Source organism: Macrobrachium nipponense, chromosome 33 (genome assembly GCF_015104395.2).
Source record: "Macrobrachium nipponense isolate FS-2020 chromosome 33, ASM1510439v2, whole genome shotgun sequence".
Lineage (NCBI taxonomy): Eukaryota > Metazoa > Arthropoda > Malacostraca > Decapoda > Palaemonidae > Macrobrachium > Macrobrachium nipponense.
In genome coordinates this window covers 16,669,173-16,689,172 of record NC_087219.1, presented here as the reverse complement: position 1 = coordinate 16,689,172, position 20,000 = coordinate 16,669,173, and the positions used below count along the sequence as shown (strand labels likewise).

At 37.5% G+C, this 20,000-nt stretch overlaps 1 protein-coding gene across 2 annotated transcripts in view; it reads right to left on the bottom strand.

Moving 5' to 3' along the window:
* The window catches only part of LOC135202974 (kinesin light chain-like), a 197,754-nt gene extending 180,335 nt beyond the window's left edge, over nt 1-17,419 (bottom strand). The window contains exon 1 of one of the 2 annotated variants that reach the window (XM_064232496.1): nt 17,266-17,419. The gene's annotated coding sequence lies outside the window, so the exon portion shown is untranslated. Of the gene's footprint in view, nt 1-3,451; nt 4,182-17,265 lie in introns of those variants that run through there. The other variant, XM_064232497.1, reaches the window with a different exon arrangement.
* Nucleotides 17,420-20,000: the final 2,581 nt, after the last annotated feature.

Sequence of the window (20,000 nt, the reverse complement as noted above, 5' to 3'; positions counted from 1 at the left end):
AATGGTAACACAACACCACGTCCGTGACGAGTAACTAATCCAACAAGGTCAATTCTCTCTCTCTCTCTCTCTCTCTCTCTCTCTCCTCTCCTCTCTCTCTCTCTCTCTCTCTCCGTACCCAACGGGCTACGAAAACAACAATACCACCTACTACAAGTAAACAAGGATCAAGTATCTAGCTCTTATCATAGCACAGCGAACCAGGAAAGACATAAGAACATAGGACGAGAGAGAGAGAGAGAGAGAGAGAGAGAGAGAGAGAGAGAGAGAGAGAGAGAGAGACTTATCATAGTACATCAACCAGGAAAGACAGAAAACTAATACGGCAAGATATGAGAGAGAGAGAGAGAGAGAGAGAGAGAGAGAGAGAGAGAGAGAGAGAGAGAGAGAGAGTACGAACATGGGCTCATTCACACAGAAAGAGAAGTGAGCCACTCCTTAGGAATGCAGTCAAATTCATGAGTCATGACACGTTACTTCTTCCATTAACTTTCGTATATAATACAGCTTTTCCTCTCTGGAATCCACATTCCTGGGAATTGCTGCACCGTGAATTCTGATCAGAAAGAGCCCTCGACTGATGGGAAGCGATGGGAGTTGAAGGGGAGAATGCAGAGTCCAAAAGCGATATGGTGCGTTCATGTGACAGGAATGGGAGAGTATCCAAAGACCAACCACTGGAACCTAAGAGGTCATTCAGCGCTGGACATGAAATTGAAAGTAGGTAGGTAAGTAGGTTTGAAAGGTGTAACAAGAGGAAAACCTCGCAGTTGCACTATAAAATAATTGCTGCTGAGAGAGAGAGAGAGAGAGAGAGAGAGAGAGAGAGAGAGAGAGAGAGAGGAAAATCAGATGTGACCTTAATTCGTTTCCCCTCCCCCCCAACCCAAGGCCAATGACTATCCAGTCAATTTTATCTAAACATAGTAGCTGAGGTTTAAGTTTGCTTCATTAAGTGAATATACACTAAAATTGGTTAATAAAATCCTGAATATAATATAAATCATTATATCCTAAATTTAGATTATTCTATGTTGTGCTTTTAACAAGCTACCGAGCAAGGCTTGGACTTTAAAAATTTCTGGAATTTCTCTCTAAACACTTCCTTCCGTTTCCAATTTCACCAGAGAGAGAGAGAGAGAGAGAGAGAGAGAGAGAGAGAGAGAGAGAGAGAGATAACGTAACAAAGGAAACCAACTTTCCAGAACTTAATAGCGTCCGAATCTGCGAGTTTGTCGGCCTCTCAAACACACGAGAGAGAGAGAGAGAGAGAGAGAGAGAGAGAGAGAGAGAGAGAGAGAGAGAGAGAGAGAGAGAGAGAGACTTCCTGTTGATAATCTAACAAAGGGAACAAACTTTCTAAAATCTATATTTACTCGAGACAGCGTCTTCGAGTCTGCAGAACTAGTAACATGTAATCTTGAAACATGTATTACAGTACAAGATTTGACTTATAACAGCAATTACTACTGCTACTACTATGACTACTACTATTACTACTACTACATGACCTCCAACCCATTCATTCTATGACCCTACAGCTTCCCAGTGACACTGATTCTTTATTTTTTATATGCATGACCTTCAACACTATAACCTTGAGCGTCCATAATACGTGCATGCTGCATAACCTACTTTCCTTTCCCCTACTTTCTTCGGCCCTGGGCTAGAAAGGGGCAATAAGAAATAACCTTAACATTTCTGAGAACAAAAATATTTTAACACGTCTTGTCCCATTCACTTCCAGCAATGTACCCGGAAATACTGAATGAAAATAATGAATGATTACCCACAACAGATTAAAAAGGCAAAGAAACAAACTTCTAGAAACTCACGACTTTATCAAGGACAACATTACTCACCCACAGACCCCTCCCTTCTCCCTTCCACGCCTTCCAAATCACCCGATAAGGAGACAGAAGGGTTGAACCTCAAGTATTAAACTCCCTTGCCTTTCGACAAAAAAAAAAAAAAAAAAAAAAAAAAAAAAAAAAAAAAAAAAAACTGCACCAACAGACCTTAGGATTCCGGTGTGACCGGCAATAGCTGCTGCAAAGTCAGACCACCAGAGAAACAAAAATATACAAAACTGACTTCTCCTGCCAGCCTCAAAGCACCTGTCAGGCCACCTTTTCACACGTTTACGAATTCCTGATTCTGTCCGTGGCTGGACTTTTCCCTTCTAGAGCTCACGCTCTCGAATTCTCTTCATGCTTCCGTTTTTCCTAACTCTTACCATTTCCTCCTTCGAGTGGATAAAGGGAATAGGTCTATCGCTCGCCTGGTGGTTAGGCCTAAACCAACATCATTCTTTTCCTTGATATATAATATATATATATATATATATATATATATGATATATATAGATACTATATATATCAAAAAAGCAAAAACAATAATACACACATATGTATATTATATTATATTATATATAACAAAACCAATATATATTATTAAAACCACGACCTACATCGTCATACTGATGTTCATTCATCTCTAGACTAATATAACACAGGATGATGGCTCATTACCGGAGTCGTTTCCTCGTTTCGCAGAGAGAGAGAGAGAGAGAGAGAGAGAGAGAGAGAGAGAGAGAGAGTCAACATGGGCGGACAGGTGGGTGGGGTGGGCTGTTCAGCCGGCGAACCATGACAGACATTTGAACAGTTACCGGAAGTTATCAACATCATCCCAGCCCTTCTAGGTACATTATCGAGTTTCTGCAATTACCGTAACATAGATAGTCATACGATAGTGGTATGATTAATGAGAGCGCTAAAATGTTACACAGCTTTCCATACGAAATGGGAATGTATGTACGAACACACCAGAGTCCATATAGGCATCTAAAGGGAACATAGCCTATGTACACATCTATACGATAGCAATCCAGATAATGTGCGTAGTAACTAGCATACAATGATGTCCCTAATGTAGGCACCATAGATGACCGTACATAGTAGAGCGCCACGCGACACAACTCCTTAATACCTCGGCACAAGATCGTATGTATATTTGTAACGTACATAGATCATCTCGAGAATAACCATGATTGGACACGGTATCCATAGAAGGTACCTGGAGGTCTTAACTGTAACCTTGAAACATATGTATTGTCGCTGGCTTTCATTATACTTAAAATACGTAGCTCTGTGTAGAGTATAATCCATATCCCCATGTTTTCTTATGAGTATTATAATTAATTAATAGTAATAATGGATATGTAAATATCCAATTCATTTGAATTTTAAATCATATTTCCCCAAACCGTAATTAATACAAAAAGCCCCAAACCGTAATAAATACGAAAAGAACATTTTGACGTCACAACAATTAGTCGTATAAATTAGACAAGACATAAGTCATTAGCCATCACACACAGACACAGACACATACACACAGCTGTTCAAGGAGATTCAAAAACGGCATGACAAGGCAACTATCGACTCACCTTTTTCCGAGAGAAAACCGTAACCCTTATGCAGTGAAGCTCAATGGTCTAAGATTCCTTTCACTACAATAATCCCCCAAAAATAGGTACGAATCGTCTAGAATAAGTAATGGAAGACTTGCATTTACGTCATCATAACCTGGAGAGCAATGCTTATATCTTCTCCATTTCTCCCCGCACAGACAAACAAATGTACGCCATGTGAATTAAGGCGACGAATGTGGGAGGTTGTGACTAATCGCTGGCCTCACAACCTTTTTGTTTCCTTTTCTTCTTCTTCCTTCTTCACAACACACAACCTTAGACCGCCCCTTTTCTTTACGTATAGGGATATTTTCGCGTGCAAGATCTCATCTGTACACCACACCCTTAAAACTATGGCATTGCACGACGCTCTCGTGTTTCAAATGTCTATTTTCTAACCTCGTCTATTCTAATCATTGACGCGATTCACGTTCACATGGCCAATAATTGCCATTAATCCGGAATGACATTTAAATTAGGACTAGGTTCTGCCGGCCACAGGCGGTACATAGAACGCACATGAGTAGACCAACACTGGCGAAGTGGCTGTATGGTGCTGCTGGCTGCTGCCAGCCAAGAGAAAAATATTGCCAACTACGGCAATGCCCCCAATCACAGAGTATCAATAATGAATTCTGGAGCAGCTTCCGTATACAGTTTCTATACGGTCATAAGCCACATTTATCTATTTATTGAAGCGAATAAAAAGGGTTGCAACGGGGCGAACCTACTTGTCACCACAACTGCATTTTCATGCGCTAGTAATTGCTGCGTCGGCAACTGCATTCCAGAAAATCAGCTGTCAATGACGCCTGGGAGGCAAACGTGTCGTATTTACATGTGTTCATGGGCGAGACGTTATTTCTTAATTGGCAAACTACTAATAGCATACTAGAACATTAATCGTAAGCAAATATATTGGCCTTATAAGTAACCACAATTAACTCGGTTTAATCCCTGAAGACACAGCTGGAAGCGAAACGTGAAACTTGGAAAACACGCTTCGTACGTCTGGAAACGACGAACAAAGGGAGATGGCTGCGTGAGTCATGCGGTGGTGCCACGTCTTTTGTCTCTCTTTCGCTCGCGCGCGCACGCACACATCTACACATACACACGATCACGAACCTTGACTGTCACGCCTGGCTGGGTCCGGACATCCTGTCACTTCGATGTGAGTGTGTGTGACTGTAAAGAGCGAAACTGCACCTGACTGCTTGCATTTATAAATAACTTTACCTTCATCCATATCACAGAATCAATTACGCTATGCCCTCCGGTCAACTCTCTAATACCAATTACAACGTAACCTCCGGTCATCTCCCTAAATCAAACGAAGATGACTTCGCAATTTCTAAAATAAAACACCTGGGGTGACTGACCCAAAGCCCCAAATCGTAAAACAAACATATGAATGCGTTTTCACTCGGCTCATATTAATTACGAGATTGAATGAGGGAAACTATTCTATAAATTCAACTCGTACTGGATGTTACAAAGGAGCATCGAAAAAAGATAAGTTAATTATTACCAGGCGCACTTAATTACCGTATTGCAATGAGAAAGGGGGGGGGAGTAAAAACTACGTGTACACGGTTGTTTGAGAGAGAGAGAGAGAGAGAGAGAGAGAGAGAGAGAGAGAGAGAGAGAGAGAGCGCGCGCAATGCAAGCTCATCACTTAGTACCGGTGACTAATCATCTTTTCCCTGGCAATTGACTTATTGCTAAATCAGCCGAGACTGGAGCAGGAGGGCTTTCTAAATCAAAGCAACCAATACGTGAAAATCACGCACTTGAAAATTGACAGATGCGCGAACGCACATATACACTTTATACATACATACATATATATAATATACACGTGAGGGTTCATATTAAAAAATACGCTAAGCTCGTTCATCCCTTTAAACTGGCGATACCCACGTGTATACATTAATCACCTGTCAAACTTGTGTAATCAATTCTACCATGGCACTGATTAATCGTGTTGCTGGATTCCTTATCTTCGAAAGAACGTTTCAATACATCAACAGATAAAAAAAAAAAAGTGAGGTACGACAGCCTTGATAAATCTTAATTGGCTTAAATTTCCAATAATGACAGGCAATGACAAACATATTAGAATGAGGACGAGGACTCATATTTTTTCTAAATCTCCAACTCTCCTCGTGGTGGAAATGCTACTGGTCTGCAACACAGGCAAATGAACCACCTAAGGAATTTCAAGGATATACGTCTAAAAAAATTAGCATTTCGTGAGCCCCTGCTTCATCACGGTGAGATACAGTACGTGAGAGTAATACCTTGGAAAGAGCCACACTGATTTCAGCTCGTGGGTTTAAGACAGGCTACAATTTAGTCATGATGTAACCATAAATCTCTGGACTGGACACGGTTCTTCACTATGAATGGGAAACCGTTATCCAAGGCTGAAAAAAAGGGTTCAAGGGGGCCTTTGAAGCTAAACGGTCCTTGGTTTAAAATTTAAACCTGATGATCCCAACACCTGTTATCTCGAACCACTTCTCCCCTGCTTTACTTTTCATTCAAAAGATCCACTAGTTATACTGACGGGCTGAAACTTCCGTCTGGGATTCCCCATTTTCTTTGTTTCGTGTCTGTGGTGCCTTCTCCCTAACTGACATATTTTAGTGTTTTTATGTTTTCCATAAACTACACCCGTGGTATTCTTTCTAGAAGTGGAGATATTAAACAATTTATAAAAGAATCCGGAATTCTGATTCTCTTCCAGAAGCCACATGAAAAAAATCTCACACATTAGAGATGAGTCTAGCTAGACTTTCTCAAACTGACAGAGGCAACTGATACTGGGTTAACCTAAGGACTCTTATATAATCATCTTCGTTGTCTTTAGTAGTTTTTTTTTTTTTTTATTCTGAGGTTGCTATGCAAAATCCACTAAATGGGTGAAGACCTTAGGTTAGACTTATGCTAAACAATCAGGTAAGATGAAATACTGTGTCTATGTATAGGTTTAAGCAATGAAGTTAATTATTTCCCCAAAAGGGAGTTAGAGGCTTCAGAGAAGGAAATGCGGATTTCTTCGTTTACTTAATATGTACTCAACATAAGGAACAATGACTGTAATAAGTCCACAGGAATTACATCCCACAATATATATAAGAACTATTTGCAGATAGCACTATTGTACGCCAATACAAAAACAACACTAAAGAATTTTCCAATGAGAGCACTTCAAAAATAAATACTCAAAATGAAAAACTATGACAAAAAGAAAACCTATTCTGACAGTATATTTCAACTTTCTTTTATATGTTTATAAAATCAACTCTGACTACTTCAGAAATAAATCTGTATTGTAGTACATTATAAGAAAGACAGTTCTGTAAAATGTGCAAATGTTTAAAAATAAAATTCCATGTGCATCATAGTTCCAACATTTTTGGTTGGTTAAACAATCATTGCAAGTACTTCTCACTTTTTTATATTATAATATCTATCCTCGTACTTTTTATTTTTACTATTACTGTGATATATTTATCTCATAGGTGTGTCCCAACTTTTACAGACCAAGCAAAGATGATCATATAAGCTTCCTAAGGTATAACTATTGCACGGTGGAATGCCCATGCAAAACAAAAAGGGCATAATAAACACTGAAAATGTTTATCAGAAGACAACAGAGTTCAAAAGATAAGTTAAAACTGTAGACAGGAAGTTAAAGTTTTCCACGTCTAAGTGACTTTCAGAAGGGGTTGTATCTGACCCCAGTTAGGAAACTATCCACCAAATATGATGGTCATATATCATACGTTTTCAATATTCTTGAGAACATTAAAAATTTCAATCAACAATGAAGCTGGGGGAGATTTCAATAGGTCTGGACTTCCATCCAAGTGAGCTCATAATTACAATTGAAAGTTTAAAAAAGATTGGCAAACAAATAAATAGTGTGTGCTGTATGCAATAATTAACAACAGTCGAGAAAAAGCATGACAAATTAATGCACACAAAGCACTTGAAGAGTAGCATTACAGGATCTCCTTCCAAAAACCAACAAGAAAAAATTATGATGAGGATTATCATCGTCATTATTATTTACAATAAATTGTCAAAAACCCCACTGTAAAACAAACTTTATCAATAAGGACTGCCTTCTGGTGAACTCGCCTTTAACTTTCCAGCAGCAGAGAAAAGAAAAAATAAGAACACTGAAGACAGAAAAATTTTTGGAGAATCTAAATGGATGTAGAGCACAGTATATTACTATCCGACATAAACAGTCATAAGAAACAAGCACGCATGGTCCCTCACCTGGAGGGCAATCTTCCACAAACCAGAATATCCATTAACTGGAAGAAAAAACTCAAAACAACAAAGGACGGAACTTAACAAAACACAAATTTAAATCATATGAACAGCAATGCAATTCAGGAAAAATACCACAATGCTACACAAGTGCTTTAAATCAGCATTGTTGGTCCCCTCATACTTAAGAACAGCATTAATGGAACGGAATATATAATTTAGCCCAAAGGCCAAGCACTGGGACCGATGAGGTCATTCAGCGCTGAAAGGAAAAATGAAGGTAGAAAGGTTTGAAAGGTGCAACAGGAGGAAAACCTCACAGTTGCACTATGAAACAATTGTTAGAAGGTGGAAAGTAAGAAAGATGACAGAGAACATGAACAGAGGTACAGTAAAAGGAATGCAAGGGGGGTGCAGCTGGGGGCTGAAGGGACGCTGCAAAGACCACCCTTAAGTCATACCTTCAGTGAACCGCATGAGGTGCACAGACTGTACCAACCCCCTTACAGGGAACAGTGTTAATAACACAACCCACAAATAACAGCAGCAACTAGCAAGCAAAGAGGCACAGTTTCGAAAGAGGAAAATGACAAAGCTGCCATTCAACAGAAAAATGTAGTGTAGTCACACACACACTTACTAACTGCCATAAACATAAAACTACACAGTACTATACTGCAAATAAAAACATTAAGTCCTTCTGCAACTGACAACAAATAGAGAGAAATTTCTAACATTGCTATTGACAGTACAAAATATTTAACCTCCACATGACAGCATAAAATGTACCTTATTTTCATTCAAAATTGTGTCTGAACTCAAGACTCATATCAAAACCACACTGTTAAAGTCAAAAGCAAAGATTACAAGGTATTCTAAGATATTAACAGCCATTTGCTTTCTCCACAGGCATCATTTTCACAGATGCACACAAGAGCCTGAATGTAAGTGTTGCCTCCACTCTTATCCTTTGCTTTCATATACGTACATACACCACTAGGTGGGAATCACAAACGTGAGGGTCAACCTGTTTGAAGTCATTCATGAAATCAGTTACAAGAAAGACGAATCTCTTCATTTGCTTTTATATTTCCTGAATCTTGAAAAAGGAAAGTTGTCATCACCTACATCAAACAGACTTCTTACAAAAATGCAACCTAATTTAGGTGTCAAGCTCTCCCGATCTCCCTTTTGCACAATTACTGTACTGCATAAAACTAACTCCCAAAACCTTTACTGCAATACTAAATTCCCAGACGAAACCGGATTACAAATATGTACATGATAACTCTTAATGCAACAAACACCACCATCATCCCCCCTAAATCAGTCTATTTTTCATTATTGGCAGTTTTGCTACCACTCAAACTCCAAACTAACTAGGTGTCTGTAGTCTTAACATGTCACGGAAGACCTTACTTTCATGAACAATTTCAACAAGCCATTGCAAAGGTATCAGTTCTAATTGGCATTACTAATAAGGGAGGATTAAAAGAAGGGGACTTCTCCAAATACCAATGGGATACCCACTCCTACTCAAAAGATTAAGTCTGAAGATACAATAGTTGTTCTGATGTTTGTTGACTTATCAGTATACGGTTATCAACAGCTAGAGCACTGGCTTGTTTATATAACCAGTGTGTTGCAAAGCAGTTTGTTTTTGTTGTTTAGCATTATCAACACTTTTATTTCTTTTTCTGGATGATTGTTAGAGCATAGGAGGGGTTTCAAAGCTTTAAATGAATGGAGAACATTAACATTAGCACCTCTGTAACTAGCTGTAAGAAAATGAATTTAACATTAGCACCTCTGTAACTAGCTGTGAGAAAATGAACTGGTTTCTAGAACTTTCGAACAGTAAAATTATAAGCCTTCACAATCAAGATGTTTATGTGCAAGAAACTCTGAAGACAGTAACTGATGCTATGCCTGAAACCATTACTAGATTAAGAACACATCTGAATACAGTTGCAACAGTGTTATTTAACTCACAAGCTAAGGACAGAGAGAGAGAGAGAGAGAGAGAGAGAGAGAGAGAGAGAGAGAGAGAGAGAGAGAGAGAGAGAGAGAGAGAGAGAGACTCTTCCCATATATTTAGATCATAACATTGCCATTTTATACAATACTATACTAATTTTATTAAAGATTATAACTGCCCAGCTAACTACAAAACATACATTTGTTCCACTGACAACCAATTAATGGCCTTCAAATTTTTCTTTTAAAAATAAAAAATAAAAAAAATAAAACACAGATACAACCTAGGTCAAGGTTAAACTAATAGAATATCCCAGTCACATCATGCCACTAGCTTTAACAATACCCTTGCTTGATTACCTTGCAAAGATATAGTAGTGAAATCTTTCCATGGCCACAGATTGCCATTACCTGACCAACCCCACTGCTGAGGAGTATCAACTACAGTGTGTGCCTTGCATGAGAAACACATGCAGTAATGAAGGTCCTTTCTATCTTCTACTTTTTCTTTTCCATTTCCTACCTTCCTGCCTGACCAATTTCCTTATTAATTTTCATCTAGCATTCAAGTTTATTGTCTTACCATTCATTTCAGTTATTGAATTAGATTACCTCCAATTATAGGTAAGACATTAAAACTACCAAACTATACATGACACTGACAGGAAAAAGTGCCCATGAGAAGGAAATGATGAAGGTCTAGTACTCTCTGAGACAAGAGAAATCAAACTAACTACCATCATGATTATTAGACTAATTATTCAAAGAAGGGGAGGGCACATGTAAAGTTAGCCTAACATTCCTATCTTATAGCACAGTGCTGTATACAAGGAAAAAATTAGATATTGAAAGTGTGGTTCAAACAGCAATTGGCCAGTGAGGTCCATCCTGTCACCAAAATTTACACCTCTACAATAATTATAAAGAAGTATATGACCTGGAAGTTAGAAAATAATGGTTATGTACATTGATCCTTTAAGAAAAAATACAACGCATAAAATCATTATGCCTGATACCTTGGGAATGTCTCAGCATAAATTCTAATCATTGTATGCAAAGCAACGTACAATTGCCATCATGCATACTAGGATGCACCTGTTACTAACTCTCTTGGTATGACTGTAATAGGTGATTCGTCTTCCATTTTTGAAAGGATCTCTTTATTTTACTTTTAACTGATAATCCTGTCCTTAATGTTTCCTAAAAATAAACTTTCTTGGCACCTTTTATCTTCAACTGTTACATAATAAATGACAGTCACATTCAAATCTACCTGGAGTTACACAATAGTCAATTTTTCTTCACTTAACACTATTATAGTACATATACTAAATGCAAATGAGCAGCTTCACAAGTTTTGTTTTTGGGGAAAAAGGTAAAGATCTTTCAATAAAGAACATATTAAAGCACGAATGCACTTTAAATTAAGGATGCAATTAAAACTGCCAGAAGATTTAATGAAATACTGACATTAACCCACATTAAGTTAAAGCCTGGCAATGTAAATGATATTAATGCTGTTCAATAGTATTACATTATTCCCATTGAAAGGTTTTATTATGCAGCTAAATATAACAATGGTTCATATAGCTAATTTCAATAACTGAAAAACTTCCGGTCTCCTACATCAACAAATTTTCTGGAAGTCATTGTTACTTGACTTTTACAAGTAAAAAGAAAAACAAAACTCTAAATGTACTTAAAATGCAGCTTTTATTACTAAAACTTCATTTTAAACTAAACCTCTTTTAGCTATATCCACATTTCTAATATCTATAAGTACACTTCCTCCTTCAAACATCTCACTTGATTTACTCTCCTATCTTGTCTACATTTCATCTAAAATGAAGCCATTGTGAAACACTGGCATAAGGCTTCATCCTTAATCCCTTTTAACTCCTAAGACCAAACGTATATGATCTTCTCTATCGCCTTGCCTCGGCATCATTTCTTCAATCTGGAAGGCTGAAAAGTTACTTAAAAGACTATAGTAACTCTAAGTGAGATCAAATCCTTGGAACTGAAAGACACCACTAACAAAAATATGTTTATCTTTAGTACCAGTATAGTAGTACTGTATAATAAACAATTAGCCCTAAAACGCTTGTCTATGTTATTTCATTTGCAAATGAAGACACATTGCAGCCGTTATATCTTCAATGTAACGAATTTTTTAATCAACTGTATTTTTCATAGCTAACAAAACTCCAGTCTTAACTTATGGATGATTCTCCTCTCGCCAGCTGGAAACTAATAAAAATAAAACAGGAAATTGGTAGCAATGAGGTAGGCTGACAGGCCTAGTTCCAACAGGCGCTAGAAGAATTATCCGAAGTTAAGACCCAGGTTCGTTCCACATATGAACACCAAATCCCATTTTTTTCCACAATTTATCCCTACCTTACATGTATGTATTAATTCATAATTATAGTTATAAGGCTACATTATTTACAGCCTCTTTGGTTCCTCCATCAACAACTCAGCAACTTTACTGTACACACTCAATACAATAGAACAATTTTGGAATAACCAACAATGTTTCATCTTTACATTATATACATTAAATATGCGTACTATACAGTATGTACAGAGGAAATCTAATTTTCTTTAAATTCCAGACTTCAATTACCGAGCAGGGAATTCTTTCCAGTCTTTATATTATGAAACAACTAATATTTAATTTTGTTTCAAGTAAGATGATACAAGATGATTGACCAGGTACTAATTAACAATACACACAAATCCAAGCCATTCAGTATGCTTATAACCCTACAAGAATTTTCAGGAATTTCTTTTCAATGCTTCTTGTAAAGCTATTTCTCAAACACTGCAGATTATCACACTAATTTTAGTCTTATTTTGAAGTGGAATACTGTACTACCTGTATTTTATTGTAAGAGGAACGTACATTAAAAACAGGCCACCAAAGTTCGCAGACAATATTTGGCAGATGACATCACCAGATTCACAAGGGTTGAGTATGTAATGACATCATTTGATCATTTGCTTGTTTTGCAATAACCCAACCTTGTGGTGGACAGGTTCTTGCTCTAGGGCAGCCCATAAATTATTTGATGCCTTCTGAATTTCAAAGGGTTAGTAATCTAGCATTACATTTCAAAACCTGGGTACGTTAGAGAGTTAACTGCATCAAAGTTTCAGGCTTTGTAAGCTTGATGACAGGAAATAGAAAACTTGCATATATACAGTATAATTACTTCAAAGCAACCAAGCAAAAGAAGTCATATCATAGAACATCACAACTCAATGCCAAACATATGAGAAGAGTCATTAAAATTGCCAAATTTGTAGTGCTGTCTTATATTAGTGAAGAATTATTTTATACCATTCTATACTACTATAGTAGATTCACATCAGCCGTGCATTTGATGTCTAGGCCAGACCCTTACGACGCTCCAGATTGGCTGTTGATAAGCCAATGACAGGGCTGGAAACTCTGTCTCTCAAGAGTTTACATAGGCAGGATGTCTGTTCCACCTCTCCTAAGGGATAATTTTGAAAGACGTATCCCCCAGGAGAAGGGGAACAAGAGAGACAGAGTTTCCAGCCCTGTGATTGACTTATCAACAGCCAATCAGGAGCGTCGTAAGGGACAGGCCTAGACATGAAATGCGTGGTTGATGTCAATCTACTATAGTAACACAGTAAATTCATTTAAGAAGACTGATTTATCCATAAAAAAGCAAAGTACTCAATCTTCTATGCATTCCCTGTTGCTAAGCCAAATAAACTTCCCTACTTTCAACAGGCGGGTCTATCACTTCTTTCACCCTTGGGGTCAAAACTGGAGATATAATTCTGAAAGCCTTTGGAACAGAAACTTAACATCATTCAACTTATGAACCAGAGATACGAATAAACAGAATCGAAAATCAAAATTGGGTTCAGAGCGCTCTCATTTGCCACTCGTGGATTTCTCTCTGGAACACATAGTACTCCTATTATTTGTGGGAAATTCACCTATTCATAGTAATTTTCTATGAGAAATATCCACAAATTCATGTTTTTTTACAAATAAATTTTATCATAAAATGCACTTTTTAAGATAAACTATATAAAAAAAAAACCATGTAGTATAATAATTTTTAGTGGGGTTTTCTTGAGTTTTAACTAACAAAATAGGCCGTTTTAAGTGTTTTTATGGGGGTTCCAACTATTCGTGGGGGAGGGGGGGTGTCTGGTACACATCCCCCCGCAAATACAATGGGACCACTGTATTGCACTGTAGAATGAAAAAACTATTTGTTTTTAATAATTTCCCTTATGTCCACTCTCTTCCACAACATAAATTCTCAATACAAAACTTCAATGTTCAGTGAAAACCACAATAATGTGGGGTCTTCCTTGCCCACCATCATGTACATACTAAGGCCTTTGTAACATCCCTATGAGAAAAACAAAAATGGATCAAAAGTTTATGACTAGAGGACAATCATCTGCTTTTAATATGTTCTTGGCTTAGTCCAACACCAATTTTATGGAATTAACTTTCATCACATACACAAAAGGATGACCAAAATAATCTTTAGGATACAGTAGTCAAAGAAGTACCAACAGCTAACAGAAAAACAGCCAACTTTTAATTCAACGCAGTCTCAAGAGTATTTTCTGGATAAATATGAAAACAAAAGCAACTAAAGGTCAAGGTTTAGCAGCACAAAGCTAGAAAAGGTTAGAAAACATACTTTTTCATCACTACTTACACCATTTAAGTAGTAACTAGCAAAACTTAAAACCCTCCAATAGACAAAAGAGTTAAGTAGGATTATTTACATAATGATTCAACAATGATGACCAAAATATTGAGATGGTACATGACTTCCAAACACCCTTGCATAAAATGGTTGGTCACTCACTCATACTATGCCGTACACACTTGAAAAAACTGGATGGCCAGCAAGAATTCCAAGGGGCCTGTGCTAATTAAATGACCTACATTCAGGTAGAAAGCACTAAGTCAAATTACTTATATATTGCTGTGTTTTCATTTCTTTTATGTTACATGGGAATTCTATTAATGTAAATTTTCTTTAGCAAATTAAAGTCCTTTGAAGATTTTTCCATATGAACATATCTACATCTTAAATAAAGCAAAAATAGCTCACAATGACATGCATACTTTTTGGAGGTGTAAAACTCCACACAAGTATCTGCTTATACTGCAAAACATGAACCTGATTGAAAATCATAGCTTAATTGTATAACTTTTCATTCAAAGTTTGTATTACAATGCAAACAATATATAATACATTACTAGCATTAAAGCTGACTGTACTATACGGCCAGCACATGGGACGCAACATCCTGGGAATTAGCCCCTATCTAGGTAAATTTTAAAGGCTACTTATGTAAGAATGTCTCCAGTATGCAAAATGGCCCTAAAAGCAATAAGGCCTCCCTTCATAGAACCTAAGCCCTATAATCCAATGATGTTTGTACTTGCATTTGCATTTAGCGTATTCTACAAATTTTTCTTTCCCCTTCTCATGATCCACCACCATGCTAACCTCTTTATCTTTGCAAGATGGGGTAAAATGTACATAACCTACCAGCAGAATGCATCATAGCCAATCAACTATAATATAACAAATCATTACAATGATATGTCCTACCTAGCCTAGCCTATCACTATAGTAACCCTATCCAACACTGCTGATGGTGCATTGGAAAGCCAACACGTCAGCTGGATACTCTCACATTTCAAGATACTATTGTTTTTCTTACTCCTTGTTAAACAGGTTGTGTTGTACATGAACAAAACACATCATTAGGATATAGTACACATCAACAAAACTGGATTATGGCTATCAAAAGGGGAATGTTGATTAATCCCACTTGTAGATCTAAAGTGTTGGGCAAGATATGAATACTGTATGATGAGTGTATATCATGACAAAATCCATATTTTCATTCTGCACAAATAATGTTAAAGAAAATGAAGTGGCTCTGTTCATATTGATTTGACAGCATACAAATAAGAGAAAATTAACATAAATGAAAAATGCAATTATTTACTGAATGAAAAAATTGATGACTGTGCAAATTTACTCTAGGGCGTTTACTACTTTCAAAGCTAATCTCATAACGACAGATGGTGTCTCCTTAGCAGCTTTGGCCCAATGTGAAGTTAGGGTCAGTTGAAGACCTGCCATATTTTCTTTCATGATATATAATGTTCAATGTAAGGTTACAATGAGTAGGGGGGGTGTGGTGACTGGCATCAAGGTTAGGACCTTGTACCCTGTATTTTTTGGTTACGGATGCCACTACATTTTACATGGGTTTTAATGCCTCACAGGTCTGGTTAGGCAGGATAAAGCACTCTCCACACCCAGATTAGGTCCTAATGCCCTTTGGTAGGTTAGGTTAGGTTAGGAGATATCTCTGTATTTCAAGCTTTTATGGGCCTCTAAGTCAGGTTGGGTGCAGGTATTCAGAAGTGCAGAATCCCCTCCACAGGCTAGGAACCAGCACCCTAGTTAATGGTATGGATAAGATATGCCCATGCAACCACACTAACATCCTCTTCATGCTTTTAAACAAGTTGGTGATTACTTGTGTTCATATGCACATAGGGTAAAATACCAAATGGCCGGCCTCTACCAAAGCACGACCACCTTCCTGAAAATCGGAAATTATGGCCTTAATTTGTGACTGGGTAAAAAAAACTCAACTTGAGAGGAAAGCACAGGTCTCGGGGTGTCCCTTTGACATACTCTGGCTCGACTAAAGTCTATCCTGAGTTACAGGATGTGTTAAAGTACTTTACGGGTAAGGTGGTCGCACTGCGGTAGAGACTGGCCATTCGGTATTTTACCCTAAGGGTATGAAGTCAGACTAGCTATCAACCAAAGCCATGATCATGAACAGAATAAGGTAACTGGACCACTTAATATAGTTAACTCATAATACCCGGCCATGTCTATAACTAGCTTGGTCTGGCCTAGCCTCGTGTAAGTAACCCTGAAGGATACGCTCCCTAGCCTACTACAGCATTGACACAAACAACTTGTACGAAAAAACTGGTTAGCTACCTACCTATAAATACCCAAAATGAAGCTGCAGAACCAAACGACATATTTAGTAAGCTATAAAGAGTATAAATAGGTATGTAAATATATCGCATCAGATGCAAGGACACGACCTAGGTAGCCTTTCGAAGCCTAAGCAAGACGATGGTTGGATGGATGTCTCGATCTTCGATTCACCCAAAGACCGACATTCCCGGTGACGTCTCCCATAGCCCAGACATCATACCAACTCCCCCAGAATTAAAATGAATCATCTATTTTCCAACGGCACCCAAAACCTGCCCTGAAATATGCCAATTCGTCCGGAAAACCGAAGGGAAATTTTTGACCACATAGACGAAAGCGGATTGATAGCCCAGGAAAGACCCTTAGCGTTGGCAGCACCCAACATATTTGACGGGAAATGCGGCCGTTTGGCCCCGAATTCTGCGACTTGTCGACATTTCACGGGGGAAGGAACGTATCGCTTACCTTTCTAATGGGTCGCAGACGGGGGAAACCGACAAGAAAAGAGACAAAACGTCAGATTTGAGATGTTGGGCGAGGGACCCCACCTACACTGTTGTAAAATCATTCACTGACATCATCCCATAGATACGGGTTGTGATGCGGATATCACCTAATTCTCCGAATGGTTTTTAAACCTCAACAATAAATTTTCCATTCTTCTTATATATTCATATTTAAATTATTAATGGATTTATCAGATATAAAAGCTCTCCTATTATCGATTAGTTACTTTAAGGTCGGTTGAATCTTGCGATATCGACATCAGGATTGGGTTTTGGCGCTCGATGTAAACTATTGCGTTGCTCATGATAAGTCATGAAACAATTGCAATTATCCAAGAACTTTAAAATGCAAAAAGATGTCGATAAGAAAATTTATTCTTATCCATATATTCAGTGCATGGAAAGATTTACTTCAAAATACGGATAAATGAACAGCAAATGGGGATTTCGAGGACTGAAACTGGTAGGTCAAATTGATTTTAGCATTTTGAACGTGCAAATTGCAGACTTTCTAGAATTGAATGTGGTAATGTATTCATAGTGGAAGAGGTGTATCATGAATAAGGGTTTCGGTGCCTAGAGCATTCTAAAACAAGCAGTTCATGTGTAGTTCATTTATCTAGGTACTTAAAAAGTTTGGAAAAAAAAAAAAGAATAAACTTGAACTTTGCTGAAAATCGTGACCTACGGTCAGAATCATGTTTCACAATTAGAATTAAATTGTGAGCTCACGATCGATATAAAATCAATGGAGAAAATTCGAAGATTCAGTAATAATAAGTGATACGACTGCTGCTACTATTACTATGAAGTCATCATACGTGTGTTTATCTAGTACACGGTGCTCAAGGGGGAGGGGGAATAGCAAATGCTGCTATTTTGTTTCATTTTTGTGTTGGGTATTGTTGAAAGTGCCCCACTAGTTAATGAAAACTTTAGTTTATGTTGCAAACACTGAGTCACTAATACTTCAAACGTCAATCACTTACGATTCATTATATCAATTGAATAATTAACTAATCAAATGTAATTCAAGAGGCTTACAATGGTCTGAGTCAAGGAGCGAAGGGCCTAGCTAAGTATAGGTCTACTTACGTTAGAGTCCGACTAGTGCTATGATGATGAGGAATAAACAAATTAACCATATACTGAGTCCTGTCTTGATGAATCATTCAGATAGTTTTACAGGTATTATTTCAACAGATAAATTCCTCCTTCTCTTTAACTCTTTCTTGGCCTCATTGTACTCGACAGGCATTGGTTCCCTCAGACGCTGCAGGGAAAACCAGTCTTCCTAATGTTCACTTCCAGAAGGTGGAATGTTCCATAATCACTAATGAAAGGGTGAATCCCGGCCCTAGCCTATGCGACAAAACTGCAATTTACAATGCAGAGGCTATAGTGCTTTAGTCAATCACCTATATTACAAAGTAAATATGAGGTTAGGTGACGTGAAAGTAGTATAACAAAGATTCCTAGACCATTCCAGTTCCTGATCTGTTTTTTCTCGTGTTTTGTTATTTATTTCTGTCCTTTTCGGTTCTCATCGCAGTTACATTATTTTTGTTTCACGTGTCTTATTTAATCATTTAATTTGTCGTTATGATGTGCACTTTGTCATGTTTCTCATTCAGGGAAAGTTCAGGGCTGCATTTTTTACGTCTTTTGCCAATTGCCCCGAGTTCAGGATTATAATTCTTGTTTTGCTCCTCATTTCTGCAGACTTCGGCATCATTTTTTGTACTGATATGTATCTACATTCACCAATTACCAATCGTAAAATAACCCCAAGGCTTGGAGACACCTGTCAGTTTCAGAGAAAACAAGTGTTATAGTGAAACCTCGTCTAGCCTATTGACAACACTTTTCACTTTCATAATCATCATCTTTTTTATACCTCCGAGCCGTGTGTCCATACATTCAAGGATAACCATAGGTCTAAGATACCAGAATATCATTATAGTATTATATATATATATATATATATATACATATATATATATATATATATATATATATATATTCAATACCCTGTTCCTCACATACTTTTGCATTCAAATCACTTATCACCAAAGCCTGGCTGGTTTTATGAATCAACCTTACCAGTTACCACTTCATGTTGGCACTGGCTCACACGAATGATGGAACATCATGATAATATTTATGATCTCACTCTACACTTACAGTTTAACAGAGTTTATCATCAGTAATCAGTAACTACAACCACAACTACAATTAGATAAAGATTGAATACTGGATTATGACTATTTTTCATTGAAGTTCGGTCATCCTAATGAGAAGGTTTTAGTACCTTAGAGTAAGGTGCCTCAGTTTCAAAAATTAAGACAGACATATCAGCTTTGCTATGACAGAATTGATGTGGAATCAACAACCTGGTTACAAGTACAGAAGGTTAAAAGCCAATGAGAAGGAAGGCCCTAAAAAAATAAGCTGCCTAACTCATATAATTCATAATATCAAGCACCATGATGATTAACCACACAAGGTGCCAGATGTATAACCACTACAAGCCAATTATGTCATCAAAGTTCGATGATCTTTCACTTCAGTTTCAATATACGTTTATATTTGCACGAAGAGAGAGAGAGAGAGAGAGAGAGAGAGAGAGAGAGAGAGAGAGAGAGAGAGAGAGAGAGAGGAGATGAAGAGAGAGAGAGATAGAGCGAGAGAGAG